Below are 20,359 nucleotides of genomic sequence, written 5' to 3'. Positions count from 1 at the left end.
AAAACACATATTGGTAGGTGGATTGGCAACTCAAAAAAGTGAATGTGTCGCCCTGAGAAGGACTGGCGCCCCCTCGAGGGTGTGTTCCTGCCTTACGCCCAGTGATTCTGGGTAGGCTCTGGACCCACCACAAACCCTGAACTGGATAAGCGCTTACAGACAATGAATGAATGAATGAAAGTAAGGTGACATGTCTGAGAGTCAGAACCAAAATGTTCCTCGTTAGTACGACATGTATAAGAAATTACACTAAGCATCAATATGTATTTACGTAAATCACCATCTAAATAATAATATTACACATACAAGTCTGTTACATCCCAATGTCTAAACCCACAGACATTAAAATGGAGTCGGTTCCTCTTTGTCAGCTATAACGAGGCTTGGATCTCTGCACTTATTGAGTCAGCAGAGTACTGGTGACTTTTACTGAATGCGCGTTAATATTGATATTAATAGTAAATCCATTGAAATTACTGATAAAATATATTCCACATGATATAACTGTATCTGTCTTAATGGCAAGCTTCAGTAGGCGTCTGGAGACATGTGGCATGTCCCCCCTGGAAATTTCAACTATGCTAATACTGGTGTTGTAAACCTGGGTTTAAGTTTAGGTCCTGAACACACTTATTTGATGAGTATGATGACCATGCTGTCGTCCTGCTGTTGGAGCCGCAGTGTGCAGGACAGTCCACAGATGCTACTGGAGAGCTGAGTCAGGATCTAGTGGTCTCTGAGGGTCCACCGAGCTCGTCTGTCCACAGGTGGGAGCCAGTGGATCTAATGAAATGCGATGCAGAGTCAGAAGAGCAATGGTCAATTATAGGTGGATAATGTGGACAAGGCCATGATATTTTTCATGATCACATGAAACACACAGATCACAATATTTAGTTTTTTTTGGTGTCTGTAAGCTCTGGACCCACCACAGTCAGGATGAACAGGATGACGTGGTTACAAAAGTATAAAGAATAAGTCAATAGTATGAAATCCAATTCAAACAGTAACATTCAGTTAGACTTTCTTTACAACAACCCTGCATTCATTTTAGCTAATAACCTGGAACAGGTGATGACTAAAATTGGGAGAAATCTGGAAAAGGAAAGTGTAGAGTAACAGTTTATTACACTGTGAGTGTTATACTGCCCAGCACTACTTATACATACAACAAAGACAATCAGATTATAGGGAAATTCACCTAATGGCACTCTGCAAGAAGATACAGCTGTTAATGGTGTTCTACTCCCAACCAAACTTCTCCATACTCCTGCATAATACACACACTCATAATCTCACACTTACCTACAACACACACACACACACACACACACACACACACACACACACACACACACACACACACACTTACCTACACAGGACTATACAACATCTGGCATTGGACCGTCTATATATTTAATTCTAATAGACTAAGTTAACTCCTAGTGCATCAGTTGCCTTTCCTTTCCTGTTTCCTTGTTAGGCTTGGATTTACTCTTCTAAAAGTCATGTTTTGCAATGTTTAATAATGTTAAATGCTTAAATATGAAGTCAGCTCAAAGATAATGTGTAAATAATTGCCCTTTATTATTAAAGACCAGAAGCAGTCGTTAGCAACATAACTATACTGCTAGCTTTAGCATTTAACATCATCCAGGAAAAAGAGAGTTACAGTTATTGTGAGTTAGCTAGACATTTGTGTCACACATATTCAGAAATGTATGTGAATATTTTCCACTTTGGTACTTGCATTACTCTTCAGCAAACAGGTAAACACAAGGTCAGCCTCGTCTTAATCAGAGCAGGTTGCAAGTTAGCCGACAGAGTATTGGTTTGCTTTGTTTCCTTGAGGTAATTCTCCAGAAACACAGCATTCTGGTTCATGGTGTGACATGGTAGATTTAAAAATTAAAATTCATTACACTGGCCCAGGAAGTATCTCACAGCTCAGTAACACTAGTTCATTCATCATGACATGACATGCAAATAAGGGAATGATCTTATCTATGTCAAATCATATCGAAAAATTTCCCTTTAGATTTGCTCACTATATGTGTGGGTGTTTTGTGTGTGTGTGTGTGTGTGTCTGTGTATGTGCGTTCTCAATGCCTTTAGGCAGCTTGAAAACAGCAGAATTCATTAACACAACATATTTTGAACAGGCCACAACTGAAATCGTCTTATTTACACACTTAGAACCGAACGCTTACTTCAAATTAAAAGCACTACTCAAAATGGCTGCCTCAGGGATGAATGTGATTTGTGATTTTCAAATATTGCACTATAAACCAGTGAAACTCCATCTAGACCCTTGAGTTTGCCTGCTCCGGCTGCCAGAAATGACTTGTAACAGAAATGTGCAAGTAACTCTACACTTAGTTGTGTTTAATAATTTGTTAGAAGTGTTCATATATGTCAGTGTTTTGTTAAAGACAATGTAACTCTGTGCCTCTGGGGAAGCTGCAGAACGCATTGCTCATTCTGAAGCAGATTCTGAAAAAGTACTTTCCTGCACAGCAGTCATAACTTAAGTGTGCAGGAACGTACTTCTTCCAGATCTGCCTCTGATGAAGCGACTTACATTATCCTTCGTTTAAGAAAAAAAAAAATAATGAGATTTATTGCAGCCAAATATGAAACAAGGGCACGGTCAAGTTTATTTATAAAGTGTATTTTACATCATAATGATGTCACAAAGCAGCTTTACAGAGAAAAAAGGACAATTACAGTATTTACCTCAGAATTACCCTAATCTACCCCATGATTTGTCTCCAGACGTATTTATTACATTATTTTATGAAAAAAAAAAGCATCTTACGTAAGTGTAACCTACCTTCACAACTGGACCTTAAGAATTAGCTTTAAAACAATGTAGGTTTGGTAAACTAAAATGAACCTGTACCCTTTCCTCTGACTGTAGAATCATGCTGAGAGTTTAGAGGAATAGTAGGACTCGTTTTTTTTGGCTCTATTTAATGCCACACACAGCCATGGGCTCAGTTTTTTTTAATGCTAGACACAACAGTGACCTAAGCCACAGTTGCCTGTCCTATCACCAATTAAGAAGCATTGTCTCCATAGGGCCGTCCAGTCTCAGAGAGGTCTGTCAAATGCAGCTGCCACTCAATCTCAGCTACTAGTGCCCATGCACTCTTTAGAGGCTTTGACTGCAGGCTCACAGTACATTCAGACAAGCCTCTCTCACTGACAAGACACTGTCGCCAAGCTTGCAGTCCCTTTAGAACTAGCAACATAAAACGTCAAGTGGATGGCTATCTTGACAGGCCATGAAGAAAAACGGACGTGCTATGGTATTAATATCTGTGCCTTGAGTGAAAACAGACTTCTGGGTGAAGGATACCTTCCTTTTTCAAACAATATGCTCAGTAGTGTAGCCGTGTGAAAATGTACTCTATTGGTGCTTTTCCACTGCATTTTACCCACTTTACTCAACTCTGCTCTACTCTGAATTTCTGATTGTCCGTTAGGTAAATCTGGCACCTGGAACTGGGTACTTTTACTTGTACATTTATTCATAGCTCACTGATGGTTTCAAGTGAGCTGAGAAGGGGATAAATGTGATGTGTAAACCTTGCAAAGAGCTGATTGGACAATGGAGAGTTGTCAGTTATGACGAAATGCAGACATCCTGCACAAACTATCTAATCTGTAAAATCTCCATGCTACAGCAGAGACCACATTAGTTTTTATCCAACTCACAACAGCAGCTTGTAAAATTACACCATGGTCTTTGGAATCCTCGACAAAAGAATCCAGAGATCGAAATCACACAACAAACTCGACTGATCTGCTGGAACAGATGCGCTGAGCTGTGTTCAGTCCCAACTACCACAACAATAACAACAACAACAACATACAAACAACACAACAGTGATTTCTAAAGGCCAGGGTTTGAGTTAGAGATAGTGTATTGCGACTTCATCAGCTTAATTTTGAGGTGGGGTGGGTGGAGGGTTGTTACAACTCAAAAGTACAGTGTCCCAAAAAAAAGCAAGTAGAGTCTGTAGGACATGTTTGTTTCTCTTCTGACTTAGAACTTTACTGATTTCAGCAAGAAGCTTTTAAATGAAGCGCCATCAGTTGTTCAGAGATATACTTTGAATACCTGACAATTGTTATGGATCTACCACCAACATTTACTGAAGCATTCAAGACTTTGGGAGCCCAGCAAGACACTTGTGTATCTGTTCTTCCATTTCTACCAAGTGGCTTCACACGAAGACTGAAAGCAAAAGTGTAGGGATGGTTAGGGTTAGCATTATGTGGAGGACTGTAGACTGCTCCAGCATTCATCATTGAGTATTAACCTCTAACAACTGTACCATCGTCCAGGCAATACCTTGGACAACTGCCTTACATGCACCTTAGCTATAAAGATGTCTCCAGAACATTCCCGATTGCATCTCACAGAGAACAATACTCAAAAACAGCTGCAAGTGTTTGGAGCCTAAAATAAGACAATATCAGTTCCGCTGGACTGACCATGTTATATGAATGCCTGAGGAGCAATTGCTATGCCAAGTTCTATACGGTCAGTTACATCAGGGGCAGCACTGAGCTGGGGGGGACAATAGAAGGATCAGAAAGCATACATCTTTAAGAATATGATGGACTGCAGCTTATTCCATATAGCAGTGAGAATACATGCCAAGAAATTATGCAGTACCTCATGGGCTCTTTAATCTCATAAAAACCCACCAACAAAACACATCCATCAGTTGTGGGTTCAGTGCCTTGCTCAAGGGCACTTCAGCCATGGATGTTCATGCCGGTCTTGGTGATTGAACCAGCAACATTCTGGTACCAAGCCTGGTCTCTAACCATTAGACCACGGCTGCCCCAGATCTACAATGAGAAAGAATGGGTTTCATATACTGTCTTATTAAGTTACTGACAACAAAACCACTATTGACCACAGCAGTGACACAACAGGGTCATAGGCATTGCACTGCATTGAAGACCATCAGTTGTTCAACCAATATTCGCTGAGGAACCACTGGCAGCCATAGCTTTGAAGCCCAGCAAGACCCTTCACGTCATCACCAGCAGTAGCAGGTTGATAATGTTATTGTTGTACTGTATATAAATGTGAATGTAATGTATGCTGTGAAGTGTGCACTATGTAGGGAGTATGGTGCTACTTTGGGATGTGGCTCAGGGCTGAAGTCTGTTTACAGATGTGACATGGATAAATGGGTTAGGGATCCATGCATATATTTCTCTAAGTTTAACATCTAAATTAGGACAGATTGAATTAATTAACTAATTAATAATACAAGCTTGTTCGAATATAGCTAATGTGTGTGTGTGTGTGTGTGTGTGTGTGTGTGTGTGTTGTTGTCTGTCTCACCCTGTTCTAATCCTCAATCAGAGAAGTCCCGTCAAGTTCCGTTGCCCTTGACTCTGATTCAGGAAGAAGACATGAATCCTCTGAGACCGATGAATAATGTATGATATCCAACATTTATGAACCAAAAGGCTAAAACAGTGTAATTAGTGGAGCATGTCAAGGTTTAGGCTTCTTAAACACATCTATCTCTTTCTCAACTTCAGTTTCTGGTACCTCAGTGTTGTCTGGATCAAGAAGGAAGCATTCTGACTGGAGGGAGATAGGGGTGTTTCCTCCCGAATGTAAACTCTAAAAAGTTTTAATATGATTACTGTAACCGAGAAACGAATAAAAGGCGTGAGTATATACAGTATATATATATATATACAGCCAAAACTATTTTTTACATCGCTTTAGCAGAAAAAATGTGAATATTCCAATGTTAAACGTCCTTGCATTATGTTTACAACAGAAATAATATTCATGTAACAGATAACACTGTAGGTTTTTTATTTATTAAATGTTTTATGAAAGATAAATGTTGTCATGGTTAAATACACAAACTATTATGGGTGGTACAAGTGGCCAAGGACTGGGAGGAGCTGGGACTGTTGGGGGAGCTCCCAGCATGCCTAGCGGCTCCCATTTTTCTCTGTTTTTCTGTTTCATTCTGGATTGCTCTTTTTGTTTGGGACTTTTTGTGTTTGGATTGCTTTGGCAGGATTATTTTGGGTTTGTGTGTGTGTGTGTGTGTGTTGTTGGTGCATAAGGAGATGTGTGTTGGTTAGGGGAGTTTTCAGCCAGCTTGTATTGGAGCACTGGAGGGTGGCACCCCCTGAATCTGATCACCTTTCTGCACTACGCCCTTGTAAAGGCTGAATCAAGAGGTTGACTATTTTTGCAGTACGGCTTAGTCTCCATTCTTACATTTGTCAGACTATTTAGTTAATTGTGCAACAAAACAATGTTTCTTTGTATTTTATGCGTAAATACTAGGAGTTTTACCGTGTATATATACATATTATATACACAATAGTTATAAACTATATAACATTTATGGTTGCCAAAGGAACGAGGTAAGCGATTATATTTTTGCTCACAGGCTCCCCCTACAGTTGCAGAGTGTAATTAACGTTTACAGCACTGCAATCAAGGGGAGATGGGAGGGTAGTTACACCACAACTTACACAGTGTGGTTTCTGCAGTGCTGAACCCAGAGTTGTAAGGACAGAGGCTCTGTTCTCCCTATTACAGCTCTGTGGAGCATCACAATGAATATGAAGCTGGAATTTGAAGGTAAAAATACAGCCTCCAAACGTCTTCATTGGAGAAATAAACACAGCGAATGCATACACTGTCCATTCCGGAGATGAGTCTACGGATATCCGGTCGTGCTTGGTACTGAGAGGAGACCAGACCTAGAAATGCCTACTGCCTGAGGGGAGACAATGAAACGTCCCCTACACACACACACACACAAACACATCCACATGAATAATTCATATGAATATCTCAATCACAAATAGCTGCAGTGTAGTTGTAGTTGCATAATGTTGTACTGAACCTGTTAGTTACCTTGGTAAGAGCCTGAGCTCTCAGCAGTTGGATTCAGTGGCAGTTCTACACACATTTCCTCTATCTCAGGGTCATAAGGCTGAAGCAGGGGCTTGAAGGACAGAGCAATGTACTGTCCAGCCATGCAGGAGCACTGGTAAGAATCCACCGCCATATATGCATTATGCATACACCAACCAAAAGAGCTTCTACCATCCCCTCAGGGGTCAGGGGCTAAAGATCCTCTCTGTCCCAGAATTCAGTGCACGTCCCCAATACCACGTCAGCAGAGCCATAAGAGAAGAGGTAAATTTCACCTGGAGGCCAGAATAACAACATAAATTACATCACATCCTCAGATATGAGCTATATGAGTTACCACCCTTATAGAACTGAAGTAGCATAAGAGCGCTAAGCTAACGCAAGTTCGTAGAAATAATTTTGGCTGCAGATATTTGGAGCTCATGAAAGACATTTAAATATATTTTAACAAAGACTGTTGATCAATTAAACAAAATATGTTGTGATTAATTAAAGTCCCCTCTTAAGACTGATATTGGATATTCAGATTTCTAACCCATTGAAATGGGTTGTGTCTGTCATAAGGTCATGTATTTCTCCTTGTCCTGTCCCCCTTTTCCCATCTTGTGATTCATTATGTGCTCCACCTTTATCCTTTTGTGCAATCTGACAAATGTAAAATAGACGCACATTCTATTAGATCAACACATTCATTCATTGTCTGTAAGTGCTTATCCAGTTCAGGGTTGTGGTGGATCAATTCACCTACCAACGTATGTTTTTGGACCATGGGAGGTGTGGCATGTGTGTGTGTGTGTGTGTGCGGGAGAGAGTGTGAAAGAGTGACTGAGTGAGCAAAAGAGAGAGGGAAGGGTAAGAGTGAGAGTCAGTTATGATATATAATACACATTTCCGCATAAATAAAATGCAGTCTAATTTATGGGATGTTGTGTGTTTTAGTAAAAAAGGTTAAATAGCATTAAAAATGTAAGTAATTTAGACAGGACACATTTATGTTTCAGTTTTACAGTGACTACTTCAGTAAAGATTTAGAGATGCAGCCACTGGTTACACTTGAAAACCAGCTGAACTATGACTTGTTTCCACATTCACAGGGTCATAACCAGGACTTACAGCAGCAGTGATCAAGGCTAGAGGAAAAGAAGCTACAAAAACATTAGAACATACTGTATTTCTTATGCTTGCATGGTGTATTTGTGATCATTCTGACAAACACACTCTCTCTCTATGGACAAATCCAGTGGAACTGAAGCAAGAGACAATGTGACGTCAGCTGCCTGAACTATAAAAAGCCCCTCAGTGAATATAATGGCTTTTTTGCCGTGAGAAGGTTTGGGTGGATTCATGTATCAGGACAAGTGTGTCGCAGAGGGGCAGGGACTAGTTATCATGGGTTGATGCAGTTTGACACTGGGGTCTGCTGCAGGGATGAGTCAGAGAGCTGGGTTTAAAGAGGTCAGTCTGAATCTGTGTGTGTTTTCCCCGCGGAGGGTGGGGAGCTGTGACCCTGTGTGTGAGCTGCACTGCCAAAGAGAGTTAAAGCGTGTGTTCAGACAAAAATAAATAAATAAATAAATCTAATTCCCACATTTTCATCCTCACCTCAAATAGCAGTCCATCAGTCAAGACGTATTTGTCAAAATAAGTTTGATTCGTTAGTTTTACACTGCATCTACAGAGCTAAGGTTAGCCATAGCTGTTAGCTTAGCATTGTGGAAACTGTAGGCCACAGTGATCATATACTTATCTCAAAGTATGTTGAGTTCTTAAAGGAGATGTTCCCAATTTTAATTCAATAAACTTTTCATAAAATTCAGAGAATGTTTCCTCATCATTTGCTAGAAAAAGGTATGGTGACTGTAAAATGAGGCATATGGATGTTTTTGGAGTGGGCAGAGGCCTCAGAACGTTGGAAAGGGTAAAACAGATGAGAATGTTGATATTTCTACTCCTTATGTAGGTAACTCTGACTTATTTTTTGCTGTTACAGGTGTATTACTTCAGGTGGAATTTACTCATAATCAGGAGACAAACTGCGTGAAAGTAAACACAGACTGTAAGTGCTGCAAAACAAAACAGCTCAAATGAGTTTCTGTGATAATTCAAACAGTGAACACAAACTTACAGACAAGTAAAACTTAAAAAAACATAGCATTCCACCTTAAACGACGCAGAGCTTCCGAATGAACACAAATTGAAGGGGGGTGTTTGATTTACTCTAGGAACAGTAATCCTCCAGTAGTCATAAATACATTTGATCATTTAATGATCATGTAAAATCCAGGCAAATCTGATAAAGTTTGTTATATTTAATAAATGGAAGGAGCCGAATGTGGAGTTAGCCTAAGGTCAACATGTCCAATGTTAACCATTAGCTAGAGGTGTGTAAATCAGGCTGTGAAACAGTGGAACTGTGTTGTAGCACCCTGTGAAGGACTGGCGCCCCCTCCAGGGTGTATTCCCGCCTTGCGCCCAATGATTCCAGGTAGACTCTGGACCCACCGCGACCCTGAACTGGATAAGGGTTACAGATAATGAATGAATGAATGAATGTGTTGTAGCAGTAGATCGCCATCAAATAATTCTGGGACGAATGTTTCACGGAAATGTTCTAACATCTAGTTATTAATAAATACACAAATGTTTGAAGATGTGTGTGTGTGTGAGTATACAGGGGCTCACCACTGTGCACCAGGAGTGAGATTAGTTGTAAAAACAAGAGCTATTGCAAAGAGAAGCCTTCCAACACACACACACACACACACACACACACACACACAGAGTGAGTCAAGTTTACAGATTGATACTAGCAGACTGGGGTTTGTTTCTCTACTCAGGTAGGAACACTACACACACACACACACACACAATCTTGTATATGTGAATTGTGGGGACATCACATACACTTCCATTCATTTTATGGAGCATTATTATTAACTTTTCCATAGACACTCCTAGCATATCCCTGAAGTTAACATTAACTCAAACTTAAAACATGTTTTCACCATATAATGAAGTAATTCAAATTGGAGGAACCAGCTGGAACCACAAGGAAGACAACCCCCTCCCCCTTGTGAAGTGTGTAAACAGGTTTTAGTCCCTACAATGTAGTACATTTCTGGTACACACATGCGTAAATACACACACACACACCCTTAAGTGTTGTGTGAAAGAAATTAAAACCTGGACGTGATTTGGTTGATGGCGCTTTGAGGGTTTTCGGGTTAATACAGAATTAAAGTGAGCTTATGTTCCAAGTGGCACTTCATTTTGATTAAGCAAATGCTACAACATGTTCTCTCTCTCTCTCTCTCCCACTCTCTCTCTCTCTCTCTCTCTCTCCCACTCTCTTTCTCTCTCTCTCTCTCCCACTCTCTCTCTCACTGACACACACACACACACACACTACCTGTCCAATTACAACAGCTCTTAAATTTCCATTTCCCCATATGGATGGACAATTACTTAATGTTTGAAGACTGCAAGCCTCTTCCTTCTCTCTCTCTCCAAAGAAAAAGGAACTGAAATGAAAAATAAGCTGTAAATATGAAACATAAATATACAGAAGAATAAACAGGAAAATAATTACACTTCCTCTGTAGAAAACACTGTATATGCAGTGTTGATTAAAAAGTCGTTTTTAGACCTGATACGTGTGTTGTGTTTGTAAGTTAACCATTTCCTGAACTGAAACAGAGCCAAATTAAAATAATAAATAAATCAATTTAAAATACCCCTCAATGCACCACCATGAGTAGTGTACAGTAGCAGACATAATACACTGCAATGTTTGGTCAAAACACAGGAGGTAGTGTCTGTAATCTTTCACTGCCCTCCTGAATTCAGTTCCCTACAATAATAATGAACTACATAGTGAGTAATATGTAGAGGTCAGGATGTGGTGCACAGAAGCAAAAGGCAGATATGCTTAGATATCATATGATAATCATAAACAAAGCATGCAGCAGAGGCATGGAAACAACTACGCATATACACAGAGAAAGAGAAAATCTTAGAAAGTCTAAAACACAAACAGCCCACAAAGAACAGCCCCAAAAACTAAAATTCTACACACAACTAACTACGGAGAGAGAAACTCAAAGTAATCAGAAATAGACCATCAAGGAAACTACTAAGTAACAGGACACAGACCGACGAGAATGAGCTTATAATAAACAGACAGACAAGGGACACGGTCACATGGTGAAGGGGGCGTGGTTAGGGCAGTCACATGATGAAGGGGGCGTGGTTAGGGCAGTCACATGGGGAAGGGGGCGTGGCTGGCACAGACACGAGTAGTCAATGCGTGGGAGACGGAACGCATGGAAAAAAAAATAAGAAATGGAACAGGAAAACAAGATTTAAACAAGGAGAAGGAAGAGACTTAGACAAACGTTGACAGCAGGGAATAGTGAGTAGGGAACCATTTCAGACACAGATTATGTGTTGTTTTCAGACACCACTATACAACGGCAGAACCGCAAATTAGTGCACGATATAGTGAATAGGACACAATTTTGGACTCAGCGTTTACCTGGCCAGGTTCATTAGTAGTTGCCGCTATCCATGAGTTGCAGCTGTGTCACAGTGTAGAGTAGCGGCCATTTTGAGGACCTACTTATCACTCAAATACTCAACAACTCAAATAAAAAATTGTAAATGTAAATTTAAATGTAAATTAAGTTTTATTGTTTCTGTCAATGTTGTTGAGGTATATTTATCAGACGGCCTCATAATACAGTATTAAGAAATGTTCAGTGTGTTTTTATGCTCAGCCATATGAACATAAGTATGTGCGCTACAGAGAGGGATGTTTGGAATGAGCTGTCAGAGGCAGGAAACTATCAATTTTGCACCCTCCCTTTGGAGCATGCTAATGTGGATTATTCTTTATGTTTGCCTTATTTGGAAAGAAGAAGACCTATATAAATTGGGTTCTAGCGAGATGTGAGGAGAGAGACCTCAGAAATGGAGAGATGACCTGAGCTCGCAATTGAACACTCTCTCACGGGATCCTTAAGAACCCGTAAGACACTGTTTTGGTAAATAAAGATGTATTTACACTTTTAACCGTGTCTGCGGAGATTCTTTTCCATCACCTGTCTTCACAACACAGCAAAAGGTAACAACAAAGTTTGGCGACGAGGATGGGATTGAGCTGTGACCTCTCTGCTTCAGATGACCCCTGCATCCGAACTACCGCTTAAAAGCCGGCAAATAGAAGGTGAGATTTTCACAAATTTGAGCGCTGGTTGGGTGTTTGGGCTGTCTGATGCAGAAAAGGTTGCACTCATAAATAGACTCAATAGTGTATGTAGTGTTGTGTTGATGGTGTTGGATAAAGTTCTCCGTTCTAAATTTTTAACTATAGTCATTGTAATAAAGAAAGGAAATAAAAGGGAATAATTAATAAGAGTAAAAAGGAAAGAAAATGTTGAAGTATAAGTGTAGAATAGCTTAATTAGTAACGATAAGGTGAGCTGATGATGACATGCACGTTTGGGTAAACAGGGCCCTATTTTTGCTTGAAACTGTAAGACATGAATCACAGTCATTGCGTGAAAGTAAGCTTTGAGTTTTTTGGAATTGGATTATATTGAAATAATGAGAAGCCCTGGGCCCAGTGGCATTTGGTTAAAATTTATTTAAGGTTAAATGGTATTTAAGGTTTTAAGGATAACGAGAAGGAATAAAAGAGAAATATATGGAAAATAGAGGAAAAGAGACTTAAATAAAGAAAGGAAGCCGCTGATTTGAATAAGCCCTCGTGGAGGCGGGATAGCCCGGCCGCAAATCCTGAAAAATTCACTAGGTGATTTTTTGGGTCAGTTTGATGAGAAACTGGAGGTGTGATGCAGAGATTTAATTAGGGGTGCCCACTCGAAACACTGTTGACGAACACTGTATTGATGCTGCCTCTTTTTGAATTATTACACCTCATAAGGTAGCATAAATTAAAAATAAGGAATAAAGGAATAAGGAAATAAGGTAAGGGCGGCAATAAAAAGCATGCTGTTAATGTGTGAATGGGTCGACTATGAGAAATTGTGTTGAAAATGATGAGTGTGTGTAAGCGTTGTTTGGATGATGAGTATGTGTGTGTGCCTAGTGAGTTAAGAAAAAAGGAGTGTCTTGCTGTACATGTGTGTGTGTCAGCTGAGTGTGTGTGACTCACCCCCTCCCTTCTGTGGTTGCCTTTGAGTGTGTGTTTAGAGAGAGAGAGAGAAAAAGGAGAAAAAGGGGGAGTGATCAACCCCCTCCCTTCTGTGGTTGCTTTTGAGTGTGTGTGTGAGGGTGAATTGGTTTCTCCCTTGCGCTGTAAAAAAGCCATGATTTTTTCTGTGGGTGTGTTTAAAGAAAAAGGGAATGTGATAAAGAATAAGAGATTTAGAAATTAATAGGGAAAGAAATTTGTAATGGTAAAAATTATGAGCTTCGTTCAAGGACAGTTATTTAAATGAATATGAACCTCAATAAAATGAGGGGTTTGTTTATTTATGACAATGAGCCTGAACTGAAGATGTTTTTAAAATAAAAATATATAAAGTAAAAATAAATGAGCTTTCTGGGAGACAGTAAATTAAAGAAAACAGTAGAAAATGAGCTCCAGAGAGACGATTTTATGAGCTTTCTTGGAGACTATACATTAAGAAAATATAGACAATGAGCTCCAGAAAGACGTTTTTAGATGCTGAGAATAGGAAAAAGGAGAGCAAGGTGTAAAACTGAGTAATTAATAGGGTACATTGGGGAAACTGTAAGGTTTAATCATGGGAACTAAAGGGAAAATTGTTATTGAAGAAAAAGGAGAAACATTTTGAAATCTCCATATGATGGCTTTTATTGGGAGAAAAAAATTGTTCATGGGTCTGGTTCCTCTTATTTTGTTGAATTTTTGAGATCTTATGCTTTGCGGAGGGGTCTCTTTCTGCAAGTGTGTAAGGCCTAGAATTCACTCTTGAAAAAGAGAAAAATGGCAGGACTTTGATTTGTGACGTACTGATAAAAGCCACGTTGATTTGATTTAAATAGAAACTAATATTTATTGGGCAAATCAGAAAATATTGATGTATAGTGCTGTGCAGGGGTTTGAAGCTCCTGATAATGGGTGTGGTGCTTGTGTTGTGCTTATGATCTAAAATAAAAGGGAATAGAGGATTAATTTAACATAGTGGGTGAGAGTGAATTGGTGGAGCAGTAATTTGTTTGTGTTCTCTTTTAATGCAATAGTTTGATGAAATTGAGATACATTGAATGGGGTAATTGTTTTAGGCCAGTGGAACTGAGGAATGGCCTTATATGGAGGGAGCTGCATTAAGGATGAACTTATTGCCATCAATCACTTTAGACCTTTTTAGGGGGGTTGAGATTAAGGTTGTTTAGGCTTCAAGCCAATGAAGAGTTGTTGGAGGTGTTTACAATATTGAATGAAGGGTAAAAATGTTATGAATGAACTAAATATTGGTTAATAAAATACAAATAAGCATATTGAATGTTTGAACTAAGAAGTAAGCTGAATGTATTAAATTTCTATTTGTCTTTTTATCCTGTGGGGTGTGTGTGTGTATATGTGTGTGAGTCTCATCTTAAAGGAGACGGTGAGAAGACCAGGAGGAGAAAAGGGGGGTCAAATTTGCCCAGAGCAGAGCAGACTGCACAAAGGCTAGTCGTTTTATCCACAAACTTCTTTCACAAACACCTGCATTGATACATTTAGATTAAATCATTAATAAGTCTCATTATTAAAAAGTAATAATTGGAAATTCATTGATTTGTTTATCTATTTGCATTTAGTTCATTAGAGGTGCTATAGTACATGACATAGACTTCTTCAAAGAAAGCTTGGCAACAGGTTGTTCACTTTTAAGGTAATAATTGGATTATAAAGAATTAACAACGTGGTTTATGAAGAAAAATTATTATTTAAAAAGGGATTTCTGATCTAAGCTTTGCTATAAGTGTATGGGGTTGCAAATATTTAGTGGTAATCATATTTAGAAGTGCTTGTTGAGTCTTATATAAGTTTGTATATTCTTTAATTACAAGGTAGTTACTGAATGTTTAATAAATCTAGGTTTATGGTGCACTTAGTAGTTATATCACTTAATAAAGGGGATTTAGTGGTGTGAATTGTATTGCATATTAAGGTTTGATTTCTCTGAAGTTGGCAAATTCAATTGGGGATTGATTTTTATTAATTGTGGTAATATAGTGGCATATAAACAGAAAAAAAAAAAAAAAAAAAAAAAAAAAAAAAGTGTAAGTTGGGAACATATTTAGTCATTATTATGCCAAAAATGGGCACTAATGTTTCAAAAGGGGTTACTCCTGTTGATATAGTTAAGAAAAATAATCCTCTAATAAAAGGCATTGCAAGAATATCAGAAAAATTTTATAAGCGATGGCCTGACATAGACCAACCATGGCCGGTAGAGGGGACACTTAACCCAGATGTAATTAAAACAATAGAGGTACTTGTAGCAACATATAAAGCAGGACAGAAGAAAGGGCGTAAAGGTGAAAAGCGAAAGGAAAAAAGAGAAATAGAGCTTGGCATTCTCCAGTTATTTGAACAAGAGAGTCAGAAACTGATGAAGGCAGCGAAGGACAAGAGGGAGAAGAGTGTAGACGCGATTAACCAACTTACGAAAAAAACCGAAAGACAAATGGCCGAAGTTAATGTGTCTTTTTCACATGTGGACTCAGTTAAGACACCACCACCTTATGAGAAGGAAGTGAAAAGTGAAAAAGCCTATCCTCAGCTTCCAGTGATTAGTCAAGGAGGAAATTATCATATTGAAGATGAAGATGAATGCATCATTGAAACAGGACAAGCAGAGACAACGATAAAGCTGTATCCGAGTTCCAAAAGCAAGAAGAAAACTCGACGTCTGCAGACTAGAGGTGAACTGAGAATGAGAAGGAGGACCATTGGAGATGAGGATCTGAGTGACCAGGAGGAGGCCATGGGTGGATACGACCCAGCCATCAGACGAATGCTAGCTAAAGCAGAAAAAAGAGGAGATGTGAGTAGAAGGAAAGAGGACTCAAGAGATGGAAGTTCTGATGAAACAGAGAATGAAGAAAGTGATGATGGATGGAAGAGTAAGGGATCTTTCTCTGAAAGAGGACTATTTCCTGAAACATCCAGCACAAAAGGAGAAGACAGACGAAGAGCTTTGAGAGAAGTAGAAAAAAGTATAGACCAATGTTTATTGAACTTAGATAATGCTTCTAGCTCACTGGAGACACAACTGAAAGAGTTGCAGACATATGAGGAGGATCTGAAAAATGAAGACACTAAAAAATCTGAAAGACAATACACTCTGCGTCCAAGGAAAGGGAAATCACTTGAAAAGATATGTCCAGTGATAGTCCGAGGACGGAATTTGGAATACAAGCCTTGGCAAAATACAGATATGTCAGATATCATGGAAAAGTTGCCTACTTTGCAAGAAGGAGCACATCCTTGGATTTCAAAATTAGAAGAGCTTCTGGTGGGAACGCAGCCAGCAATAGGTGACATAAAGAGACTTTTAGCAAATCTCCTGGGAGTTCCAGCCATGGAAGAAATTCTACAGAAAGCGGGCCTAGAACGATATGTAAGAACTGCTGTTAATGATCCAGAGCTGTTTGCTGCAATCAGAGGTCGAATGTGGAGAGCATTGAAAGATTCATTTCCAACCAATGTGCATCCTGACAATATCCTGATTGAGCCTTTGGGAGAAGAAGAGAACCCGAGAGCCTATGTGTCAAGAGTCCATCAGGTATGGAGAAATGTCACAGGAAATGATCCAGATTTAAATCAGATGGAACAGTCAATTTTGCGAGCCAAATTACAGAAGGGACTACCCTTACCAGTGAGAAGTAAACTGGCAGAAGTAGTGGGTCTCGGAAGCATGGCAAAGAGTGTCTATACAGATCATATAGCCCATCAAGTGGAGCTATATAGAAAGAAGGAACATGATCAGAAAATACAGGATGAAGAGACCCTCAGAAAGCTGAACCAAATACAACTGGTGGACAACAAGAAAAAAGAAAAGAAACAAGCTGTAGTCATACAAAGTCAGCCTCCTAATCAGCCAGGACCACATCTGGATCAGACTCAACCTCAAGTGAGCCAGTCAGCATCAGTTGCTCCAGTGACTCCCTGGCCACAGCCAGTGTTTGGTCAGGTGCAGACATGGAGAGGAAGAAGTCAAGGAAATCTAGGAAGAGGAAGACCAGGAAGATTCAGTCTGAACTTTCAACAGCCTCCTGAAGTGTGCTATAATTGTGGACAGTTTGGTCATTTTGCTCGTGAATGCAACCGGCCAGGAGGAAACTTCAGGGGATACTTTAGAGGAGGATTCAGAGGAGGATTCAGAGGACAACCAAGGTCAATCAAGGGACCTGTGAACCCTTATAGGGGCCCGGAACCAGGATTCTAGGGATGCCCGGAGAACTCGTGTGGGAGGTGTCAGCTGGTAGCAATAGGGCCGGAGAGAGATCCAACAATAGAGGTGAAAATAAATAATCGACCATTGACAATGATGGCAGATAGTGGAGCTGCTTTCACCTGTATTCGGCCTGAAGATGCTATACACCTCCCCAGGTCTGGTCAGATGATTCGGACAATCGGGTTTGAGGGAGTAAAACAGCTGATTCCTCTCACAGAACCAATTGAGCTCTGCTATAAACATCTGAAGACTACAATACCCATACTGGTATCAGAACATACACCTATTGCACTTTTGGGAAGAGATGCTTTGTGCAAACTGAACTGTACAATAAAATGCACACCAGACGGCTGCCTGGTGGAAGTGCCGAGTGAAATGATTAATCAACTGATGATGAAAACAGAGACTGATGCTTCTTCAGTATTTTGGATTGGAAATCTTAGCGAAGAATTCTTGGAACCAGCCAAGATGTGGGAGAAGTTTATTGTAGCAAACATGCCTGATGCAAAGACTCCAGAGTATCCATTTCATTGTACACTGAAATACTTTAAGGATGCTGAACAATCAGATGGAGAACAATGGCTGAATCATCAACCAAAGCAAGTTGAATTACGTTCATGTTGCATAATTTTAGGACCACAAGGAGCTGCTATGAAGATAGACAAAAATGATTACTTGCATAAAGAGTTTGAGATGGGAAAAAGTGTACCACATGTGACTTTACTGGTGTCTGAAGATTGTGAGCAGAAACAAATAGGTGAAATGATGGCAGAAGCAGAAGAAGTTGTCTTTAAACCGCTTAAAGAGAATCTTTCCATCTGGAGGAGTGAAGATCAGCGATTTATTAAGATTATGATTACTGCTCAAGGACAAGGACAGCCACAAGTCGTCAGGATGACACATGAATCACTTTACAATGAGAAGATGGATTCAAACTCTTTGAAAGAGGAAATGCTGCGATGTGTTCCAAAATGTTTATGGTCACAACATAGCACTGACATTGGATTTGTGAAGTCAGCTCAACCAGTGAAAGTTGAACTCCGACCAGGAACAAAACCTCCATGGAAGCCTCAGTATCCTTTGAATGAAGAAGCAATCAAAGGGATCGAACCACAAATTGAAGGTCTTGTGAAGGCAGATGTTCTGAAGATAACACAGAATCCGCAGAGTAATACACCTTTGTTGCCTGTGAAGAAGCCAGATAACTCTTATCGTTTAGTACATGATTTGAGAGCAGTAAATGAAGTAGTCACAGACTTTCCAGCAGAAGTGCCAGATCCACATGTTTTGTTAGCCCAAATTCCTCCGGATGCAAAGTATTTCACAGTATTAGATTTATGTGGTGCATTTTTTAGTGTTCCACTAAGTGTAGAAAGTCAGGGTTTATTTGGGTTTACTTACAAGGGACAATTCTATGAGTATAAGAGATTACCACAGGGATATAAACATAGTCCTCACATTTTCAATAAAGTATTGAAAGATGATTTAGTTGGGGTAGATCAGAAGTTAAAAAGTACTGTCATTCAATACATGGATGATATTCTTCTCTGTGCACCAGATGAGGAAACATGTCATAAGGATTCAATTACTTTGTTACAGGTGCTGGCAGAGAAAGGGCACAAAGTCTCTCAGAAAAAATTGCAGTATTGTCAGGAAAGGGTAGTTTATTTAGGGCAGACCATAACACAGGGACACAGATGTATTTCTGATAAGCAGTTAGAAGCTATTTGCAAAGCTCCCAAACCCAGAACAGTTAGAGAAATGATGACATTTTTGGGTATTGCAGGGTATTCCTCAGCATGGGTAGAGGACTATGCTAGTTTAACAAGACCTTTGAGAGCTATGATTAAAGATACAGGGAATGCTCAACTTTATTGTAATCTTTCCTGGACACAGGATGGCCTTTTAGCGTTTGAGACAATAAAACAGAGGTTACAAGAGGCTCCAGCATTAGCTCTGCCAGATTATTCTAAGAATTTTTTGTTATACGTGTCCACTTCTATTGGAGGAAAATATGCATGTGCAGTTCTTTGTCAGCCAACAGGTACGGGAACCAATCCCCAACCAATTGCTTATTATTCAACTGCTTTTTCAGAAGTGGAATTGGGGTTACCAAGTTGCTACAGAGCAATGGTGGGAGTGTATTTAATGTATGAGAAAGCATCATCTGTCACGATGGGTTATCCAGTGACAATTCTTACACATCATAGTCTTAGAAATCTTTTAAATTTTGGTAAATATACTCTAACTATGCCTAGAATTAGAGATTATCATAGGCTCTTAGAACAAGAAGATGTCACCCTAGCGAGGTGTGTAACAGTCAATCCAGCTGAGAACTTGCCAACTCCAGAGGATGGTGAACCACATGACTGTGTACGAGACGTAGAGAGGTATTCGAGACTTAGATCTGATTTGCAAGCTATTCCGTTGCGTGAGGCTGAAGTGGAATATTGGACTGATGGGTCCTGTTATCGTGTAGGAGATAAATTGAGGGCTGGCTATGCAATAGTAAGAGCACAGGGGACAGAATTTGTTGTTGAAAAGGCTGAAGTGATTCCACAGCCTGCATCTGCACAACTTGCTGAACTTGTGGGGTTAACAGAAGCATGTATGTTGGCTGAAGGTAAGCGAGTGAACATATACATAGATTCGGCGTATGCCCATAATGTGTGTCATTTGTTTGGATCAGTGTGGAAAAACAGGGGGTTTAAGAAAACTGATGGGTCACCAATACAGCATCATGCTCAAATAATGAAACTGTTGCATGCTATGATGAAACCTAAAGAAATAGCAATAGCTAAATGTGCAGCTCATAAAATGGATGCATCAAGAGTTTCTCAAGGGAATAGAGCAGCTGATGGAGCTGCCAAAGCCATTACAGGAGCGGACAAACTCGGGGAAGTGTTTTTGGTAACTCATGAAGTGGACTTCGAAGAGAAGGTGACACTTAATGATGTACTTTTAATGCAGGAAG

This window comes from Hoplias malabaricus, chromosome 2 (assembly GCF_029633855.1).
Source record: "Hoplias malabaricus isolate fHopMal1 chromosome 2, fHopMal1.hap1, whole genome shotgun sequence".
NCBI lineage: Eukaryota > Metazoa > Chordata > Actinopteri > Characiformes > Erythrinidae > Hoplias > Hoplias malabaricus.
This window is presented reverse-complemented; position numbering follows the sequence as displayed.